The 22474-nt window shown below is 39.7% G+C and overlaps 1 pseudogene; it reads right to left on the bottom strand.

Annotated features, from left to right (window-relative positions):
- The window catches only part of LOC123930041, a 70733-nt pseudogene extending 57576 nt beyond the window's left edge, over positions 1-13157 (bottom strand).
- Positions 13158-22474: the final 9317 nt, after the last annotated feature.

Below are 22474 nucleotides of genomic sequence, written 5' to 3'. Positions count from 1 at the left end.
GTTGGAAAATGTAGATAAGATGTATGAGAATTAATAACACAATTGAAAGAGCTGTGTTTCTGTAGTAGGCTTTAGGGAAGCTCACAAATGGGTCTGGGGAGTAAATCTCTTTCACTTCCTTTCAAAATTACAGTTCAAGGTATTTAGGAGCCTCAATCTGCTTAGATAGCCTGTTCTAATAATCAGTTTTATTCAAATTAATGGGATCTAGGGACAGAGATTTGGTTTTGCAACCTTCTAGTGTATGGAGTTCAGGGGTAGAGTATTTTCTCATTATTGCCAGATTAGAAAAACAAAACAAAACAAAACAAACAAACAAACAACAAAAACTGTGATTTACCTCTCACTTTCTTTAGTCAAGAAATGTTTTGTCTGTATCAAACCCTGTGTCTTCCCTTTTCATTGTCATTAGTCCATTGGTATTAGCCTGGGAGGCCACATTCTTCTCTAATTCTTTGTCCATCATCCTTCATTTTCCCTATTTATAATACCTAAGTGCTAAAAAACACTGTAACTAAGGTACAGTTACACAAACTTAGTTATGTAACTAAGAGAAACAATGTTAACTTTTCCTGCATTTCTAATATTTTAATGGCCCTCCATACTCACAATTAGCATACCTAAAGGAAAAGAAAACTAAAATTATGAAAAATACACTTTCACAAATGCATTAAATGACAAACTCCTCGGTGGCAGGAGTTGTGTCATACGTATAGGCACACCCTGGTGCTTAGCTTGCAGCCTCTATTAGTCAACGGTCTCCAGAGAAACAGAATGATGGGATGGATATTCTATATAATCTCATAAGGAGAGACGGAGAAGTGGGGGCACCTGGGTGGCTCATGGGTTAAGCCTCTGCCTTCGGCTCAGGTCATGATCTAAGGGTCCTGGGATCGAGCACTGCATCAGACTCTAGTCAGCAGGGAGCCTGCTTCCCCCTCTCTCTGCCTGCCTCTCTGCCTACTTGTGATCTCTCTCTGTGTGTCAAATAAATAAATAAAATCTTAAAAAAAAAAAAAGGGAGACATAGAAGGATTACGTGATTATGCAAACAGATAATTCCCAAGATTTGCAGAGTGAGTCAGCAAACTGGAGACCCAGAACATCCAATGGTTTAGGGCCAGTCTGAGTCCAAAGGCCTGAGGACCAGGAGGGCCAATGGTATAGGTCCTGTCCAAAAGCTGGCAGGTTCAAGATCCAAGAGGAGTGAATGTTTTAGTTAAATTAACCATCACATGGCTTAATGTGTGGTCACTGCCTAATAAATATGTGTGAATTAGTCAGCTTTTCCATTTATTCTTTAGAACAGTTCTGAAAAATATTTTTTTCTTCATTTTAAGGAAGAAATGTGTGCTCAAATACTTGGTGCTATTTTTCCAGGCTAGGTGGATCAAGGCTTGAATCCCATGTCAATTTAGGTCAACAGGAGTTGACTTAAAACAATAGTGTCCTAATTCTCTCATCTTCTTAGAATGGGTTCAACTAAAAAAAAAAAAAAAAAAAAAAAAAAAAAAAAAAAAATTCTGAGAAACATGAGTAGGGCCACAGAATGGATAATGAGCTACATGGATTTAGACAATGTAGTAAATGTTATGATGAGACTATTTCTTAGTCTAATTACTAACCTAGGGTTTTTTTTTTTTCTTTTTATCAGGGTTTACCAAATGGAGGTTTTGCCACACATTTCAAAAAGCTCTTTATTAGGGTATTAGGGCTGATGAGACATTTGATCCTAATCACTTGGAAAAAAGAATTTTAAATACTGAATAAATTATGTTTTTAAAATATTCTTAAAAGCATACAGTAACTAGTAATAAATAAGTAATTTATCACACCAAAATTCACATCATAGTAAAAACTGAGAGAACCTATAAAAGAGAGCGACTTTTACCCTAAAGACATTTGTGAAAATCTGAGGAACATGATCATAACTTTCAAGGTTAATAGGGGGCAGGCAGCAGAAGACAAAGCCCAAGTCTAAAGGAGAACTTTCCTCTATAAAAATAAGATTCCAACGGGCTATTCTCTTTGTGAAACCAGAGAAAATGCCTTGATACCTAGCAGAGGGCATTATCCTTGGGCAAGTTATATGCACAGGTCAGCACTCCTGGAGATTTCCAGCCAAATTCACTTTACTCGTGTGGCTCAAAACACTTCAAACCATACACATGGTAAAGAACTGTCTACAAGGGTAATGTTCCAAGCACGTAGCTAAGGCAAAAGCAAATCCTTTCTGAGAGATTTACCTTAAACTGAGATTTCAAAATATTCCCAGGAAACAGCTTATTTCCTAAAGAAAATGAGCCACTGAGATTAAAAAACAATCACTGAGCATACAAGGAAACAAAATACCATGTGTAAGAATCAGAATTTAAAAGTCCCGAAACGGGTACACTGAGAATTTAGATACCAGAATTCACAGATAAGACTACTAAGTAATCTTGTTTCGTATGTTCAAGGCAAATTAAAACCAAGCTTGAAAACCTGCAGAAAACAGCAAATTACGAATGGTTACCAAGCAGATTTGGAAAAGGACCAAACATAATTTCTAGGACTTAAAAATATAATTATTTGATAGGCTTCCAGCGAGGATGAAATAGCAGGTGACGGAACAATGCTCCAATTACGAATGAATGGATATATCCAGATAAAACACGAACATCTGTATAAAGGCACTGGGGAGTTGCTGATGTTGCCAGGATGCGAGAAGACAAGCTTTCAGAGAGGAGAGAACTACAAAGAAAAGATCTGGCAGCTGTTTTTCTCCTGGAGCCATTTGTTGATGTGGATGGGAAGGAGGAAGCTAAGAACTAGAGGAAGGGAGGGGTGTTGCTGGCAGAAAACCAGGCATTTTGGCAATCTCGTTGGGTTGACGAGACAAAATATAATGCTTGAGGAGCCAAATTCCCTCAAACGAGGAGAGTCAGAACTGAACCTAACATACAGTGTTTTCTTCAGGAAGCCTGTAGAATCCTGATGCTCCACAAAATGGCAGACAGAGTTAATTTTGTTTGGGTTTTCCCCAAAGGCAGACAGACACCGATAGAAAGTTTTGAGTGTGAAAATAGTTTATTTAGGAAACATTAGCAAAGTAGAGGGAGGAAAAAAAGGACGGAGGTGGGCAATAAAGGATGATGCATTTTTCAAGTAATTCTGCACTATGGATAACTGGAGTCTAACACAACCAGTGAATTTTGGGATATGGTATAAAACATGCACCTTAGAGTTACCCTACCCAAGGGATGAGGGAACTGGAATGTTTATGTATCAACTCCTGCCAGTCATTAGCTAACAAATTCTCCCAAAGGATATTAGTTTCATGTCACGCTGGCCTATTGTATGCATCAATAAAGCAGAACTTGGTAGCCAGAGAAGACCTTTAGGAGAAGACACGCAGGCACTGGCATCCCGAGGTCGGATGAGGGTAGGCTGAAACGGTCAGGGCTGGCACAACACAAACAGAGCACTACAACTTCTGCTACAGACAATGTCTGCACTGCTTAGATCCACAGATGCCCTATGTAAGGTTCACTCATTCCTGTGACCAAGACTTTAAGACAGTGGCCCATTATAATTTCTAAAAAGGAAGGTTTGTATTAAGAGAATGGATGAGCTACAGTCCCTACTGCTACAGTTAGTCTTTAGGCAGCACTGGTAACTACTGCTTCTCTCAATCTCCTGCCCTTTAGAGACTTCCTACACCCCTGGCCAGCTCATGTGCTGGTTTAGGTTACCTGTCCGGGAGGAGGGGGTGCCATAGATTTTTTTTATTCTTGATAGGTCTTGGTATGCTTACTGTGCACTTGTTAAACTATGTTTACTTACTGGTCATGGGTATCAATGGGCATTGAACTATCAAGAGTCAGGTAAGTAAATCTCCTGTGTTCTAGTCATATTCCTCTCTGTGGTTACTATGAGGCATCAACCTTACCTTATAATCAGGTCACTTACTCCTATTGATAAAGTAATTCCAATATTTTACTGATAAGCTGCTGGACTAAAAAACCCCAGGTGACCAGATAGCAAGTGGATTGTTAGGTCTAATGACATCTTTACTGTGGCCGTAGTAGAATGTCATCCAGGAACCATGACCTCTAGGACCTATAATAGTGAGGAGAGGATGCACAATTTGTTCAAGAGAGTTCCTGAAAGTAATACTGAGAGGGGCCACTCCTACTTCCAACCCTGAGGTCTCTACCTCTTAGGACCCTGCAGCATATAACAGCTGTTGATTCAAAGTAAATATTGCATCTTGAAGGAAAGCACTCCAGCCCCAGGCAGGTGTGCCTTTAAGAGTTCTTTCCAAGTTTCTCAGGCTGAAAGCTTCAGGTTGCTGAAGTCTGTGTCAGGACTAGCAGATCCCATGGTCATATTCCCACTGCAATGCCTTCGTTGCTATAAAATGGGTTAAAATTGCTATATAATGGAGACATTACATGAGATCCCATGTCAGTAAAACAGACATTCTCTGAATCCTCCAATAGTAGGCTGAAGCACTGCTAATGGGAACTGAAAACTTGTCCCCAGAATATCTATCAATTTCAGTAAGGATGAATTGGTGTCACTTCCAGTTTGGAAGTATTTCCCTGTAATCAAGTTAAAAACAAATACATGTTTGGTCTCTCTTCAACGGATGGTATAATATTATGAGCTCAGAGTCAATCAGCTCAATTCATGTCTGTGTGAGGGAGAAGCTGCTGGGCCTAGAAAACATGGTTACTACATTCAAAGACTCATAATTCAATCACTGGGATAACCAGCTGGTTTACCCACCCAGTTGTTAAATGTTATACTCTCAAGGTACATCTTCTCTGGTAGGTGTTTGCGGAAGACACATGGATTCAGTTGGGGTTCTTTTTGTATAGGTTCACATACATGCTTCTTCCCCAGACTCCTCTATTTCTGGCATCCAAACATGTTCCTTCTAAGGCAGCCCCCAAACACCCAAGCCACTTGCCAGTGCCAGGAAGTCCACACATATACTCACTTCTGTCCACTATTCTCTACATGAAGCTGATGCCCAGGTCTATTTCTTGAAGTTCTGCCCACTGGGAGGATTTCTCTCACCCCTTGGTCAGTCTGCAGTAAAGCAACAGTCCATTCCCAATCCACACCAACAAATGTGCTGCTAAATCCAAAGAGAAAGAAAAAGAAGGAGGAGGAAGAGAAGAAGGAGAAAAAGCAGCAGCAGCATGATCCAATAAACAAGAAAAGGAAACAAATAAATGAACAAAAAATTATAAGCCTGATTCCAAAGAGAAAGGAAAAAAACAAAAGGTGGGGGGAGGGAAGCCTGGTCCTGTTTCTACCAGAACTGAAGCTGATGCTTTGGAACACTCTATGATCAGCAGACTTGGTACATGCGGGGGCCTGTGTTGGTCCTCTGGGTGAGAGGCCCAGAGGGCTGGCTCACAGTCAGATCTGCCTTAGTAAATATGTCCCTCCCGGACACAGTGGGATGAGGTTCTGTGTTAACTCACTGAAGTCTGACTCTGCTAGGGAGTGAGGAGAGTGTTAGATGGCCTCGCCCTACCTTCTCATCGCGAGGAGGGGAGCTCCCACTTACCGCTGCTGATGAAGCCCTTCTAGAAAAGAGAACAGTCTCCCTTCCTGTGGCCCAGGCTTCTGTGAGATCCCTGCCCTCAATCTGTCTGTGCCTGGCTATGGGCATGCCAAGCACCAGTTCTCCTGCGTTTTATCTCTGGTGCCAGGTTGGGATTCCAAATTCCAACTCTTAAAGGACCCATTCCCCTCCCCTTTTCTGAGACCCTTCTGTCTCAGAAAAGCAGTGGCACAGCTGCACAGGTGCTTAGAATCTATGATGAAGGGCGCCTGGGTGGCTCAGTGGGTTAAAGCCTCTGCCTTCGGCTCAGGTCGTGATCCTGGGGTCCTGGGATCGAGTCCCGCATCGGGCTCTCTGCTTCGACAGGGAGTCTGCATCCCTCTCTCTCTCTGCCTGCCTCTCTGCCTACTGGTGCTCTCTGTCTGTCAAATTAAAAAAAAAAAATTTTTTTTAATCTTTAAAAAAATTTAAAAAAAAGAATCTATGGTGAAGCTTAGCACCAGAGCTGCAAACATGTTAGCTGCCCTCTGCACATGCCTCTGTTCCCTGTTGAAAGGCCATTCAGTGGTGCTTGCTGGGTCCCTTGTCCCTGGGGAGGCAATAAACCCTCTTCCAAATGTACTCCAGGAAGGGGAACGTTCTCTCCCAGTGCGGCCCAGGAGATCTCCACACCACTCTGTTCACCATCTGCTCTTAGCCCCCCGCCTCTGTCCTCCCTCCTTCCCCAGGAGCAATGCTACCTGCCCTAGCATGAACTTCTAAAACCTCAGAATTTGAACTCCACTGTTTGCAAAAAAAAACTTGCCATAGTCCATTCCTCTTGATTCCCCAGTCACTGGTCTTGGAGGAGTGTTTATCTGACAGGGACCCAACGCACTTCCCTCTCTTCCCCTCTTTCCCTCTCTCCATGAAAAGGGCTTGTGCTGCTAAATCCATAAACAAGGCCTGAGGTTCTCCTTCTCCATAAAGATCAGGTGGTCTGTGAAGACTGGAGAAATAAAGGGGGGAGATTATATCAATAATGATTGAAAAATCCCCCAAGCTGGTGAAAAACAGCAACCTACAAATCCAAGCTCAGTGAAACCCAAGCAGATAACTATAAAGAGAACCGCATCTAGGCAATTATTGGATTGCTGAAAATGAAAGATTAAGTCTTAAACTAGAACAGAGCGGGGGAAGCAGACAAAAATTACATACAGTGAATAATAATAATCATGATGTCTGACTTCTCATCAGAAACAACGGTGGCCAGGAAACAGTGAAAAGATATGTTAAGAGCAGTGCGAAGAATGTTGTGATATTCTTTGTCATCCTCTTCGAGGAGAGATGGAATTTATTTATATTCCCCTTGGAGGTGTGCTGGCTCTGCCCCTGCTCAGCCAATGGAAAAAAGCTAAAGTGACACCGTGCCAGTTCTAAGTCTAACCCTTAAGAGAGCTGGAAGCTTGTGTTTCCTCTTTCTTGGAATATTCACTCCCCCTCTGAACCCAGCTGCCATGCAGTGAGAGGTCCAAGCCAATGGGGAGGTCATGTGGAAGCACACCAGTCAACAGCCTAGCTGAGCTACCAGCCAAGGGCATCAACCTCAAGCCATGCAAGTGAGTTATCTTGGACTTCTTAACTCATTTGAGCACCCAGATTGGTGCCTCTCTGGCTGACTTTACATGGAGAAAAACCATGCAGATGATCTCAGTGAACCCATGGTATCATGAGAGATAACTAAATGCTTTTTCAAAAAGGCCCTAAATATTGTGGTTGTTACACAATGTCAAGTAAGAAAACAAAATAACAAAACAAATCCGAACTTAATAAGGAGAGACTATGTTCAAAACGAGAAGAGGAAGGGACAACTGAAATGTAAACAGCATTTTGACGGTAAGATCTGCAAGCATCTTGAGGATCAGGTAAAGAGGATTTTTCTTCTGTAGAAAGGAACAAACAAGGCTATTTTGGGATAGCCTTGTGTTGGAAGACTGGCATGATCAGACTGTGGGTCAGAAAATGTTGTACCCTGAAGCCAACCTACTTTCTGACACTCTTAAGAAGGACTATACATGGCGGGGGGGGGGGGGGGGCACTTGGTGGCTCAGTCAGTTAAGCGGCTGATTTTTTTTTTTTTTAATATTTTATTTATTTGACAGAGAGAAGTCACAGTAGGCAGAGAGGCAGGCGGAGAGAGAGGGAGAAACAGGCTCCCCACTGAGCAGAGAGCCCGATATGGGGCTTGATCCCATGACCCTGAGATCATGACCTGAGCCGAAGGCAGAGGCTTAAACCACTGAGCCACCCAGGCGCCCCAAGCGGCTGATTCTTGATTTCAGCTAGGATCATGATCTCAGGGTCCTGGGATCGAGCATAAGTCAAGCTGTGCGCTCCGCAGAAAGTCTGCTTCATGAATCTCTCTCCCTCTGCCTCTCCCCTCTTTCTCTACAATAAATACATAAAAAAGAAAAAAAAGAGCAGATTGTACATGGGCACAGGTGGCATCATTCAAGAGACCAGGGGCGGGGTGACTATACAAGTCTGGTGAACAAGCGTTTTGTTATGACTGATCAGTTGATCAGTGGACACAAGCAGTTCAGTTAATAACTAGCAAAGCAGAGAATGGGAATTTCGAGGGTCTATGTCTGGCTCTGCCACAGATGAAAAAGGAGGACATCCAGGAGTCTTATCCAGGTTATATGGGAAAGGGTGGTTCTTGCAGTAAGCTGTCTTCCTGAACACAAAAGCGTGGAAGATTTCTTGAGCCACTATTTCCCAGGAGCAGAGGACTAGGCAAAATTCAACCCTGTCAGTGTTTATAATGAAAACAACTGCCAACCCGGAAGTTTATTATCAGTAAAAATGTCCTTCAAGAATGAGGGTGAAATATAGACATTTTAAAGAAAAAAGACAGTGAGGATTTATTGCAGTAGGCCTACAGTATTAAAAAAAAAAAAAAATGTTAGGGAAGCCTGAGTGGCTCAGTGAGTTAAACAACTGACTCCTGATCTCGGCTCAGGTCATGATCTCAGGGTTGTGAGAGTGAGCCCTGCTTCCAGATCCATGCCGGGCATAGTCTGCTTAAGATTTTCTCTCCCCCTGCCCTCTGCTTCTTCCCCTGCTTGTGTGCTCTCTCTCTCAAAATAAATAAATATAAAAACCAAATTTTAAAAAGTCATGAGACTGAAGAAAAAAAAAAACTAGATGAAAACTGTGATCTATAAGAAGGAATGAAGAGCTCAGGAAATAGCAAGTAAAAATATTATATTAAATAAAAGAAGCCTATGGGGATGGTGGTTGTCTAAAGGGGACAAGAAGAAAATTTCTAGATGGTGGAAATGTTATAAATTCTTGTTTGGTGTGTTGCTTACATGGGCATATGGCATTTCTAAAAATGTATTGAATTGTACAAGTAATCACATTTGTGCATTTCACTGAGAGTAGACTTTAACTTAATGTCAAGAAGTAAAATAAAATCCAACTTTACTTCATATATAAAAATTAATAAATAGAAGACAAAATTACAGAGTTTTAGAAGATATTTTCATGGCCTTAGGGTAGGAAAGGATTTATTAATCAAGACAAAAAGCAGTAACCATAAAGAGAGAAATAATAAATTTGTTTGTTTTTTTTTTAATTAAAATTTTCTAGTCAAGAGACCATAAAGAGAAGACAAGCCATAGGGTTTCCAATATCTGTGAAGTACGAATACATCAACATTAAAAACAAACAAACAAAAAAAACCATCTCAGGGTGCCTGGGTGACTCAGTCAGTTAAGCGTCCAACTCATGATTTCGGATCAGGTCATGATGTCAAGGTCAGGAGATTGAGCCCCACATGAAGCTCTACACTCAGCATGGAGTCTGCTGGAGAGTCTCTCCCTCTGCTTCTCCCCCAACACATGAGTTATCTCCCCCACTCCCTCTAAAATAAATAAATCTTTAAAAAAAAAAAAAAAAGATCTCACTATGCTAACAACCAGGACAGGGAATTTCATAAATAAATTCAGAAAAACTTATACATATATAAAACTGTGCTCCTCTGCATTAATAATCAGGCAAGTAATTATAATATAAATCACATTACATCAGTACAAATTCACCAGATGGGTAAAAAGAGAAAAAAAAAATCTGACAAAAGTAGGTATTGGCAAAGAGAAAGTAAGAAAGAGATCACAGACCAGTACAACCACTTTGGAATTATCCAATAAAGTTACAGGCATAATTGTGCATTTCTATTCTTTAGGTATATATTCCAATGAAACTCTTATATGAGGACATATGTAAGAGAACAACATAACATACTATTAATATTGTCCAATAATGTCCATCAAAAGAATACGTAAATAATGGCCTATTCGTACAACGGGCTATTTCACAACAAAGACAATGTATGAAAACAGCTCACCTAGCAATATAAAGGAGCCTCACAAACAATGTGGAGTGAAAGAAGAATCAAACGAAGAAGTATTCCACTTATATAGTTTGAAAAATAACAAACTAAAAAATATTTTTAGGTACATATACGTAGATGATAAAAACTGAAGAAAAACAGGGAAATGACTGTAGCGAATGCTAGGACACTCTCACCTCTGGGAGTGGGAGGGGTGTTATATTCTTGATACATGGAGATGTACCATTTTACACTATAGATAGGTCTTTTATGAATACATCTGTATACATGATATATTTCAAAATTTTAAAAAAGTGAACATGCGTGGTGTATTATATTAGCCAGGATCATGACTTTGGCTATTGTTTCAGAGCAAATAGTTTTATTTTACTGCAGACTTACTGGGAATTGGTTAACGTCTTTATGTTAGTAATATAGGAGAACAGTCTTTCAAACAGAAATAACATTTGGAGACCATCTTTGTAATCACAGCTCAAAAAAACAAAACAAAGCAAACAAACCAACCAAAAACACACGAATCCAGGTTTGTTAAATGACTTCCCCAAATAAATTAGACTGCAATTGATTGGGACAATGAGATGAGTCATTCATTGATATTAATCATGAGAAAAATCTCTAACATCAACTATCATATCTTGTGTCTACTATGATGGCCTCTCAGCACTTGGAAACAGAATATTGTATGTCCTTTAACCCTGGTTGCTTGTCCATGACATAGATCCTCAGATGCAGTATGTCAACCCACCCAAATAAATGCTATACATTTATAGTTTTCTAGGTAACCAAATAATTTTTACCCAAAGAGAATATAATTAGAAAAATAAACATATTGCTCAGCATTTCATTTACTCAGATGAGCAAATCTTTATTTTTATTACCTTCCCCCATCAGAGGGACATGATTTTTTTCTCCTAATCCTTAGTTTGATTTTTTTCTTAACTCATTGGTTCTCAATTGTTGTTTTTGGCCTCACTGGCATTAGAATTATTTGGACCTTGAGACACATTAAAAATGTAGTTCCCTAACCTTAAGCCCAGGTACATAGCATAGTCTAACATAATCTTTGAGGATGAAGCCCCCAAAATTTCATAACCAGGCTCTCTAGATGATTTTTATGCCCAATGAGTAGAAGAATTTTACTCAAGCTTATTTTCGAGGACTTCATGATTTATCTTAATCGTATATATTTTATTATTTAATGCCTTTTGTGATGAAGCAGCATTGACTTGAGAGGTAACTTGAAAGATTATATTTAATGCATATGGTACTTAAAAAAAGAAAGAAAATTGGATCTTATGCAATCTTACAACTGAGTTGCCTTTTTTAAAAATTTCTAGTGTCCTAGCTGCAAAGAGGCATAATTTGTCACAGTTGCAGGAAACATTAAGAATCCGTTAACCCAGCCTCCTCATTGAGTGAGAAAACCTAAGCCCAGAGACAGGCACATACCTGCTAATGTCACACAAAGAGTTAGTATGCAAGCCTATACCAGGACTTGACTATCTTGGCCTAAGGCCAATTTTTTTTTTTTTAAGTGTGAATGTATACAAAATCTAGAAGGTACTATGCAATGGTGAAAATAAGATTTTTGTTGAGCTTTTATAAGAAGACTATGATTTATTTATAAGTTATTTATAAAAAGTTATTTAACTTTTATTCATTAATTCCGTTACATGACTTTCTCAGTAGAAAGTTGTACAATATTTCCCTTGGCCAATGTACTATAATAAAATGTATTTTCTCTATGTTTTAATTCTATCTCAACTGATTCTAAAAAGAAGTTGAGTAATTACAGAAAAAATACATATATATATATATGTATACACACACACACACACACACACACACACACACCAAGATTAAAAGTCGGTGAGATAATTGTACCTTATTTTCCTTTGCCATGTCATCAGGAGAAGAGATGTGGAGGGTACAAAAACAATGTTCAGGCTTCCGACTTTAGTATAGTCTTCAGTCAAACATTCTGGAGAAGGGGACAAAAAGAGGGTAACAAGCTTACATCAGAAAGCTGGCTTTATCTTTCATTATTTCTTAAAGATTGAGGGAAAAAAAAAAAAAGTAAAGTATCCGGGTATATCATTCCTTCATACCATACTCCAGTCAGGCTTTTGTACTTAGTACTCAGACACTGTTCTTATCTAGGACAATAACAACCTATCAGATATCAAATCTAACAGGCAAGCTTTCTTACCATACTTAAATTCTTAGCAGTAGTCAATATTTTGGCTACACTCTTTTCAAATATCTTCTTTTCTGGGTTTCCAAGGTAATACGCCATGATGGTTAATTTTGTATGTCAACTTGGCCAAGTGACAGTATCCTGATATTTATTTGGTCAGACAAGTCTAGATGTTTCTGTGAAGACATTTTTTAAATGACATTCATATTCAAATCAATAGATTTTGAGTAAAGCAGTTTACTTTCCATAATGTAGGTGGGTCTCATCCAATCATTGAAGGCCTCAGGAGAAAAAAGACTTAGGAAACCCTAAGAGGGAATTATGCTGCCAGAACTAACTTTGGACTAGAATTGCAACATCAGTTCTTCCCTGGGTCTCCAACTTGCTGGTCTACCTCACATATTTTAACTTGCTCTCATGTCTTTTTCACTCTCTTTCTCTCAGCGTTGTGTATATTGTGGTCCTCTTCTGTAGAGCCTTGAGTAATGCACACCCTTTCCTACACTGTTGCCACAACCATTCAGTTTCTTTGTGGGCTCCTCCTTCTCTGCCTGGCTTCCACATATTACTGTGCCTAGGACTTTGTCCTGCTACCCACTTCTCTGTCCAAACATGCTCTCCAAGAGATCGTTTCCTGTTCAGGGTTTTAAACACTTCATAAACACTAAAGAATCTTGTATCTTCAACCTTGACCTCTTTCTAGAACTTCATGGGACAAGTCCATCCACTCACCCAAATCTTCATTTCTTCCTCTACACCTGCTTCTTGCCCAGTACTTTTTTCTCCCAGTAAATGGAACCACCACTCACTCATTGCCTTCCATCATTCCTAACATCCAGGCCATGAGCAAGTTCTGTCAACTCTACATAAAAAATATTTCATATGCTTTCACTTTTTTGCAAACCACTGTCATCTCTTGCCTGGAGTGTTCCATACCCTTCTAACTTACTGTCCCACCTTCCAATTATCCATTCTACATACAGAGCAAGCTGAATAACCATGTTCGATGATAAATCAAATCATGTTCCTCCCTTACTTAAAAGACTCCAATAGCTTCCAACTTCATGTGAAATAAAAACCAAGTTCTTCATCATAGAGTAATGAACCTCTTCCCAACTCTTGACATTTTTCCTACCAGTGTGTACATTATCTGGTACCTCCCAGCCTTCCAGAACCTCCTTTCTCTATTTTGAACATGACAGGCTTGCTCCCCTCCTAGTCCTTTGTTAGAGCTGTTTCCTTTGCTCAGAATGCTTTTGTGCCATATCTTCACATCCCTGAGTTTCCATGTAGTTGAGAGCTTAAATGTTAGATCAAAAGAGAGGCTTTGCTGGATGACCCAACTTTAATCACTCTGTCTCTGCCATGTTGCTCTGTTATTTTTTTAATTTTTTATTTTTTTTAAAGATTTTATTTATTTGAGAGAGATCATGAGAGGGGAGAAGGTCAGAGGAGAAGCAGGCTCCCCGTGGAGCTGGGAGCCCAATGTGGGACTTGATCCTAGTACTCCGGGATCATGACCCGAGCTGAAGGTAGTTGCCCAACCAAGTGAGCCACCCAGGCGCCCCTGTTATTTTATTTTTTTTTTAATGTGCATCTTACATTTCCATGGCTCCCACCTAAATGGAAGTGTACAAGCAAAGACCCTGTTCATCTTTTTATTGTAATATCCAGGTATCCAGGATATCACCAAGCATGGCTCACATACTCAGTAAAGAAGAAAGGAGTACAAAGACTACAAGCACATGCGGTACAATGTTATCAGTTGTTAATTCAGCGTGATGAAAATACAGGCATTTGTTACATTAGCTTTTTCACTTCTCTATATTTTTAGAGTATTTCAACACTGTACATAGACAGACAGATAGAAGTATAATTTGAGGATTCATTTGGAAGAAGCAGCTTATCGTATTGCCAGAACTTGTCAACCTGAACTGGAATATCAACTCACTGAAAAAAAGCACTGCTTTTGGATGTTCATGATGCTGCATGAAATCTGTGACTGAAAACTACGAGCCGGGGCTTGCAGTTTCTATCTAAGATAGGTGGTACACTTCCTCAGTCCTTCCCAGATTGAGAGGGGTCAGCCACCCTGCTTTCTGCACCAAGTTAATAAATACCCAGGGTACTTGGTAGAGTGATCTAATTCAGTGTGTAGATGTTTTATTAGAGAAACAGCCTGACCCCGTGGAGATAGCAATGTCCTTAGGCCAGGAGATCTATCCTCTTCCACTAGCTTGTTGGGAGTGAGACATGGTGAGGGATTTGAAAAAGCATTCTAACTGTGTGTGTGTGTGTGTGTGTGTGTGTGTGTGTGTGTGTGTGTGTGTTTAGTTTCCTTGTACATAAAAATGAAGGAGTTAAATAAAACAATCTTTTTTCTAGATAATTTGTTTCAGTGTCTACTGCCCCAATGTTTTTAGAAATTGTTTAAGAATATTTGGTACTGGGGCACCTGGGTGGCTCAGTGGGGTAAGTCTCTGCCTTCAGCTCAGGTCCTGGGATGAAGTCCCACACTGGGCTTTCTGCTCAGTGGGAGCCTGCTTTCCCCTCTCTCTCTGCCTGCCTCTCTGTCTACTTATGATCTCTCTCTCTCTCTCTCAAATAAATAAATTAAAATCTTTATAAAAAAATAATATTTGGTACTTCACCTTAGCCCCAGGAATCAGACAACAGAAAGAAATAAAAGGCATCCGAATCAGCAAGGAAGAAGTCAGACTTTCACTATCTGCGGATGACATGATACTCTATGGAAAACCCCAAAGACTCCACCCAAAAATTGCTAGAATACATGCGTTCAGCAAAATCACAGGATATAAAATCAACATATAGAAATCTGTTGCATTTCTATACACCAATAGTGAAGCAGCAGAAAAAGAGATCAAGGAACCAATCCCATTTATAATTATACCAAAAAAACATAAGATAACCTAGGAATAAACCTAACCAAAGAGATAAAAGACTTATATTCTGAGAACTACAGAACATTTATGAAGGAAATTAGAGAGGATACAAGAAATGGAGAAGCATTCCATTCTCATGGATTAAACACTGTTAAAATGTCTACACTACCCAAAGCAATCTACACATTTAATGCAATCCCTATCAAAATACCACCAGCATTTTTCACAGACTTACAACAATCCTAAAATTTATATGGAACCATCAAAGACCTTGAATAGCCAAGCAATCCTGAAAAAGAAAAGCAAAACTGGAGGCATCATGATTCTGGATTTCAAGCTCTAGTACAAAGCTGTAAACATCAAGACAGCATGGTTCTGGCACAAAAACAGACACACAGATCAGTGGAACAGAGTATTAGGCCCACAACTCTTTGGTCAACTAAACTTCGACAAAGCAGAAAAGAATATCCACTGGAAAAAAGACATTCTCTTTAAAAAACGGAGTTGGGAAAACTGGATAGTAACATGAAAAAGAATGAAACAGGACCAATTTTGGGGCACCTGGATGCCTCAGTCAGTTAAATGTCTGACTCTTGGTTTCAGCTCAGGTCAGATCTCAGTTTCATGGGATCAAGCCCCACATGGAGCTCTGAACTCAGTGGGGAGTCTGCTTGAGATTCTTTCCCTGTCTCTCTCTCTCTAAAATAAAAGATTCTCTTCCCTGCTCTCTCTAAAATAAATAATCTTTTAAAAAAAACTGGACCATTTTCTTATACCATATATAAAAATAAATTCAAAATGAGCGAAATAACTAAATGTGAGACAGGAAACCATCAAAATCCTAGAGGAGAATACAGGTGGCAACCTTTATGAACCTGGCTGGAGCAACTTCTAACTTGACATGTTGCCAGAGGCAAAGGAAACAATGGCAAAAATGAACTACTGTGACTTCATCAAGATAAAAAGCTTCTGCACAGTGAAGGGAACAAGCAACAAAACTAAAAGCCTACAGAATAGAAGATATTTGCAAATGACACATCTGATAATGGGTTAGTGCTCAAAATCTATAAAGAACTTATCAAACTCAACATCCAAAAAAACAATTCAGTTAAGAAGTGGGAAAGAGACATGAATGGACATTTTTCTAAAGAAGACATTCAGATGACTAACAGACACTTGGAAAGATGCTCAGTATCACTCATCATCAGGGAAATGCAAACCAAAACCATGATAAGATAACACCTTGTTCCTGTTAGAATGGCTAAAATTAATGACATAAGAAACAACAGGTGTTGGCAAGGGTGCAGAGAAAGGAGAACTCTCTTGCATTGTTGGTGGGAATGCAAACTGGTGCAGTCACTCTGGAAAACAGTATGGAGGTTCCTCAAAAAGGAACTACCCTACAACCCAGCAATTGCACTACTAGGTATTTATATAAAGGATACAAAAATACAGATTCAAAGGGATACATGGACCCTGATGTTTACAGCAGCAGTATCAACAACAGCCAAACTATGGAAAGAGCCCAAATGTCCATTGACCGATGAATGGATAAAGATGTGGTATATGTAAGAAACAAAACAGATGAACATATGCGTTGGTGGGAAGAGGGGAAAGAGAGAGAGAGAGAGAGAGAGAGAGAAACAAACAAACCATAAGAGAATCATCTTAAAGAACAAACTCAGGGTTAATGGAGGAAAGTGGGTGGGGATGGGCTAGATGGGTGATGGGTATGAAGGAGGGCACTTGTCATGATGAGCACTGGGTGTGATATGCACGTGATGAATCACTGAATTCTCCTGAAACCAATATTATTGCACTGTTAGCTAAATAGAATGTAAATAAAATTCTGAAAAGAAAAAAAAAATAATCTTTTATTTCAGCCCAAATTTTCAAACCCCAGAAATTGGTATTTTCTGTAATTGTAAGGCACTCACCATTCAAAATGTGGTCTGTGGACCAAGAACGCTGTCACAAGATGGGAACTTTTCAGCGATACCCCGGAACTACTGAATCTGAGTCTGCAGTTTAACAAGACCCCAGGTGATTCCTATGCACATTAAGAGATTAAAAGTACCTTACTATAGTATGGTTCATTATTTTCTTCACTGTGCAGTTTTATTTTTTTTTTGTTTATTTTCATCATAACAGTATTCATTGTTTTTGCACCACACCCAGTGCTCCATGCAATACGTGCCCTCCCTATTACCCACCACCTACTTCCCCAACCTCCCACCCCCCACCCCTTCAAAACCCTCAGGTTGTTTTTCAGAGTCCATAGTCTCTCATGGTTCATCTCCCCTTCCACTTTCCCTCAACTCCCTCAACTCCTCTCCATCTCCCCATGTCCTCCATGTTCTTTGTTATGCTCCACAAATAAGTGAAACCATATGATACTTGACTCTCTCTGCTTGACTTAATTCACTCAGCATAATCTCTTCCAGTCCCGTCCATGTTGCTACAAAAGTTGGGTATTCATCCTTTCTGATGGAGGCATAATGCTCCATTGTGTATATGGACCACATCTTCCTTATCCATTCATCCGTTGAAGGGCATCTTGGTTCTTTCCACAGTTTGGCGACCGTAGCCATTGCTGCAATAAACATTGGGGTACAGATGGCCCTTCTTTTCACTACATCTGTATCTTTGGGGTAAATACCCAGCAGTGCAATTGCAGGGTCATAGGGAAGCTCTAGTTTTAATTTCTTGAGGAATCTCCACACTGTTCTCCAAAGTGGCTGCACCAACTTGCATTCCCACAAACAGTGTAAGAGGGTTCCCCTTTCTCCACAAACTCTCCAACACATGTTGTTTCCTGTCTTGCTAATTTTGGCCATTCTAACTGGTGAAAGGTGATATCTCAATGTGGTTTTAATTTGAATCTCCCTGATGGCTAGTGCAGTTTTTATTTTGATGTAACCCACAGTTTATGTATGCTTTTTATTTCCCTTGCCCCAGGAGACATATCTGAGAAAATGCTGCCGCATGATTTCATTCATATGTGGAATTTAAGAAACAAAATAAACAAGTCAAAGAAAAAAGAGAGAGAGACAGAGACAAGACAAGAAACAAGACTTTTAATCTTAGAGAACTGATGGTGACCAGAGGTGAGGGAGGTAGGGGGACAGGTGAAATCGGTGATGGGGATTAAGGAGCACACTTGCCGTGATGAGCACTGGGTGCTGCATGGAAGTGCTGAGTCACTCTATTGTACACCTGAAAATAATACAACACTGTATGTTAACTATACTGGAATTAGAGTAAAAAATTAAAAAGAAGAAGAAGAGGAAGAAGGAGAAGGAGAAGAAAAGAGGGATGCCTGGGTGGCTCAGTCTGTTAAGCATCTGTCTTCAGCTCCGTTCATGGCATCCAGCCCCACATGAGGCACCCTGCTCAGCAGGGAGTGTGCTTCTCCCTCTCCCTCTGCTGCTCCCCCTGCTTGTGTGCTCTCTCTCTAGAATAAGCGAAGAGTTTGGGGAAAAAATAAAAAAGAAAGAAAACGAAATGTACTATACTATAGCATCTAGTCTGCAATAGCAGACTATGCTAGTCACACCCACTTAGCAAACACCTGGTGACTTTAGGATAATGAAATTCACATTTGTACCACATTTTAGAAGGGTTTTTTTTTTTTTTTTTTTATCATTTTACTTATTTGACAGAGAGAAATCACAACTAGGCAGAGAGGTGGGCAGAGAGAGAGGAGGAAGCAGGCTCCCCGTGGAGCAGAGAGCCCGATGTGGGGCTCGATCCCAGGACCCTGAGATCATGACCTGAGCCAAAGGCAGAGGCTTTAACCCACTGAGCCCTAGTACCAGGCGCCCTAGTACCACATTTTAAAAATTTCTTTTATATACACTGTTTTGCTAAATCTTCACAACAATCCTACTGAGTGGTCAAATAGCTCTTATTGTCCCCAATTTATAGATGAGAAAACTGATACAAAGGTGGAAGGATGTGTCCCAACCATACAGCTAACGGTGACAGAACCTATGCATTTCCGAGTGCACGTTGTCACCAATGCCCCTGTTAGGATGGGAGACTTCTTAGCAACATTTCCTCCCTTCCCAACCCATGCAAGTTTATATCATGTCAGTGAGGCCCCGCTGGGGTTGCTGCTCAATATAGAATTTTAACACTCCCGTAGGTCCTGAAAAATAAATCACATTCTCCAAGTCATTCCGCGTTGAGCTAAAAATCCAATTATCACCTCACTAGCTGACATCGTAAATCTTGACCAATTCTCAGCAACTAAAGAGATAACCTCAAAAGCACTGACTCCACTGAGCTCATGACCTTCTCCTTCTGAAGCTTCTCAGTACATCCCCTCAGAGTTGGGACAAGGGTTAGGATGTGAAGCCACAGACCTGGATTCAAATTCTGACCCTGACTCTCTTTTATTAGATGTGACACAAGGCAAACTATTGAGCCCATTTCAGCCTTTGAGTCTACTTCTATGAGCTGAAGATTGTTTATCTATTTACAACGGTGTTCAAACGAAAAGAGATAATGAACGCACAGTGCTAAACAAAATCTTAAGCTCCCAGGAAGTAGACCACAATGGTGGTTATCATCACTCACCTAAGGAAGTTTTCTCATCCATCAAACTGAAGGAAGTGAACAGAACAATCTCTAAAGTCCCTCTGTTTGAGAAGTTTAATTCATGTTAATACTTCTTGCTCTAACTCTTTATCCAGGATACAGAATTTGCCTTCATTACAAAAAAAAAAAAAAAAAAAAAAAAAAAAAAGGTAGATTTGCATGATTGAAATATGAGACTGTTTTCTGATTGAATGAGATTTCCAAGAACACATGAGGGACACAGATGGGAGAAGTTGTTATATTTTTATTTGAATTTTATAAATTTAATGAGATGGGTCATGCCAAAAAATATATTTATGGCCTTTAAGTCATGAGAGTTTTAAAATTGCTTTTTCTAAATTGACAGAGTAAGTACTGATAGACATTAGCCTTACCCCAAAAGTTCACAAAAATGAAAAGACCTACAGTAGCAAGGTATGTATTATATTCTGCAACATGTATTATATTCTTTGTTCTCCCAAAGAACAGGGCAACCAACTGAAGGGAGGTGATTCCCAACTGGACTGGTCATGTGCTAATTCCACAAGAAAAAGGGAGTCTCTTTTTACCTTCTTACTTAGATATTGCCTGCTCCTGAAGGCATATAAATATTCTGCTCTTAAAGAAATAGAAAAAATGAAAAACCTACATGCATGCTTAATCACCCAATGCCCCTTTACTGCAAGAGCAGTACTACTCTCTACTGAGCATAACTTTCTGCAAAAACACTTTTTTTTTTTTTAAAGATTTTTAAAGATTTTATTTATTTGACAGAGAGAAATCACAAGAGAGGCAGGCAGAGAGAGAGGAAGGGAAGCAGGCTCTCCGCTGAGCAGAGAGCCCGATGCGGGACTCAATCCCAGGACCCTGAGATCATGACCTGAGCCGAAGGCAGCGGCTTAACCCACTGAGCCACCCAGGCGCCCCTCTGCAAAAACACTTCTATACAGGTCCTTAAAAAATCTGTATTTTCTCTTTTTGGATCACTGTTGTTATTACTGTGACCCAACTGACATTACAAGATTCATTTATTTATTAGAGAGAAAAAGAGAGAGCGAGCATACACACGGCAGTGGCGGGGTGGGGGAGCAGTGCTACCAGGGGAGGGGCGGGGGAGAGAAATCCTCAAACAGACTCCCCACTGAGCACAGAGCCCAACAATACAGGGCTCAATCTCACAACCCTGAGATCATGACCAGAGCAGAAATGAAGAGTCAACACTTAACTGACTGAGCCACCCAGGCACTCCAGAACACTTCTGATTCTTCTGATCTTAGAGTAGAATTACAGACTCTTCCTTTTAAAAGTCTAAGATGTTGTTTGAAAAACAATAAAATACTTTATTCTGATGAAAAATAAGAATCATAAGAAATGATTTCATTTCCTCACTAGATATCTGACTATCTTTTCTCTAGGAAGATGCTGTGTCTCTATCCTCTATTCTCTATTTTTTTTTTGGCAAAAAATAAAAAATGTAATTAAAAAAACAACAACATTCTTTCAGATACTTAGGTATATATCATGGGTGTTCTGCATACAGAACAGATGATATTGTAACTCCATCACCACGTTAAAATTTGTCTTTAAGAAAAAAAGAAATCTACCATCTCTTCTCCCTGATCTAACACTAACTAGAATGTATATAAAATGAATCCAAAAGGAATTTCAAAGTCAACTCTGATTTTGTCAATCAATCATTCATCCAACAACCATTTACTGAATGCCCGTTTTGGGTCAGAGTTTCAGTGGGTCTTGAAATAGAAAAAGTAAAATGAGCAAAACAGAACACAAAGCAAACAAACACCTTTCCTAGTTTCAAGAAGCTTAAACTTCCTTAGGGGAAAGAAATACTAGGAATCAAAATAAGATAAAACAAACAAACAAAAAAACCATTTAAATAGAAACATATAAAAAATACTTTGGAAACAAAGAAAAATAATTACACCTTGAGGCTGAAGGAAGGGCTCAAGAAGAGCTTCATGTAAGGAAGTATATTTTCCCTAGTCCTCAAGAAAGCTGGGTTCCAGGGGTACCTGGCTGGTTCAGTCAGTGAAGAGTGCAATGCCTGATCTAAGGGTTGTGAGTTCAAGGCTCATGTTCCACATAAAGCTTACTTTAGGGAAAAAAAAAAAAAAAGAACACTGGGCTCTGTTGATCTATGATGGACTATACAGACATAAATCTTTAAGCATTCATCCATACAATCAGTTCAGTGAAAATTTGTTTACCAGCATTCAAGGGGGTCAGAGTTATTGTATCTTACAGAGTAGAAGTGGCCAGATGGTATTCCTATGTCCAAAGTAAGTGGTCCAGTTCCTCACTTTAACACGCCCCCATCCCAACCATGATACTGTATATTACTTCTAGTAAAGCACAGAATAGGTACCTTATCAAAATCTTTCTCAAATTCTGGTCTGCAGACACTTGGGGTTCCCTAGAATCAATTTTAGGGGTCCCATAAAGTCAGAGCTCTTTTCATAACAGTGCTATGGTGTATATTGTCATTTTCATTTTGTTGCAATTAATACTGATGGTGCAGAAGTAGTGGTGGGTAACCTACTAATCAAGGTAGGGAAACAAAACTGTACTTGAACTTGTATCTACTGCCACACATTCACAGTTTTGTCTCGTTTTTTTTTTTGTTTGTTTTGTTTTGTTTTTTGTTTTTTTGTAAAAGCCTGTCTTACTTAGAATGTCTTTGGTAAAGCAGGAGGTCATTAGTGTTACTAAATCTTGACCTATGAGTACATCTTTTTAATATTCTTTGAGACAAAAGAGGACTTCTCCTAAAGCATTTCTATTGCATAGTAAAGTATAATGATACTCTTGAGCAC

This window comes from Meles meles, chromosome 18, assembly GCF_922984935.1.
Source record: "Meles meles chromosome 18, mMelMel3.1 paternal haplotype, whole genome shotgun sequence".
Classification (NCBI taxonomy): Eukaryota; Metazoa; Chordata; class Mammalia; order Carnivora; family Mustelidae; genus Meles; species Meles meles.
The sequence above is the reverse complement of the archived record's forward strand: the minus strand, read 5'-3'. Positions and strand labels throughout refer to the sequence as shown.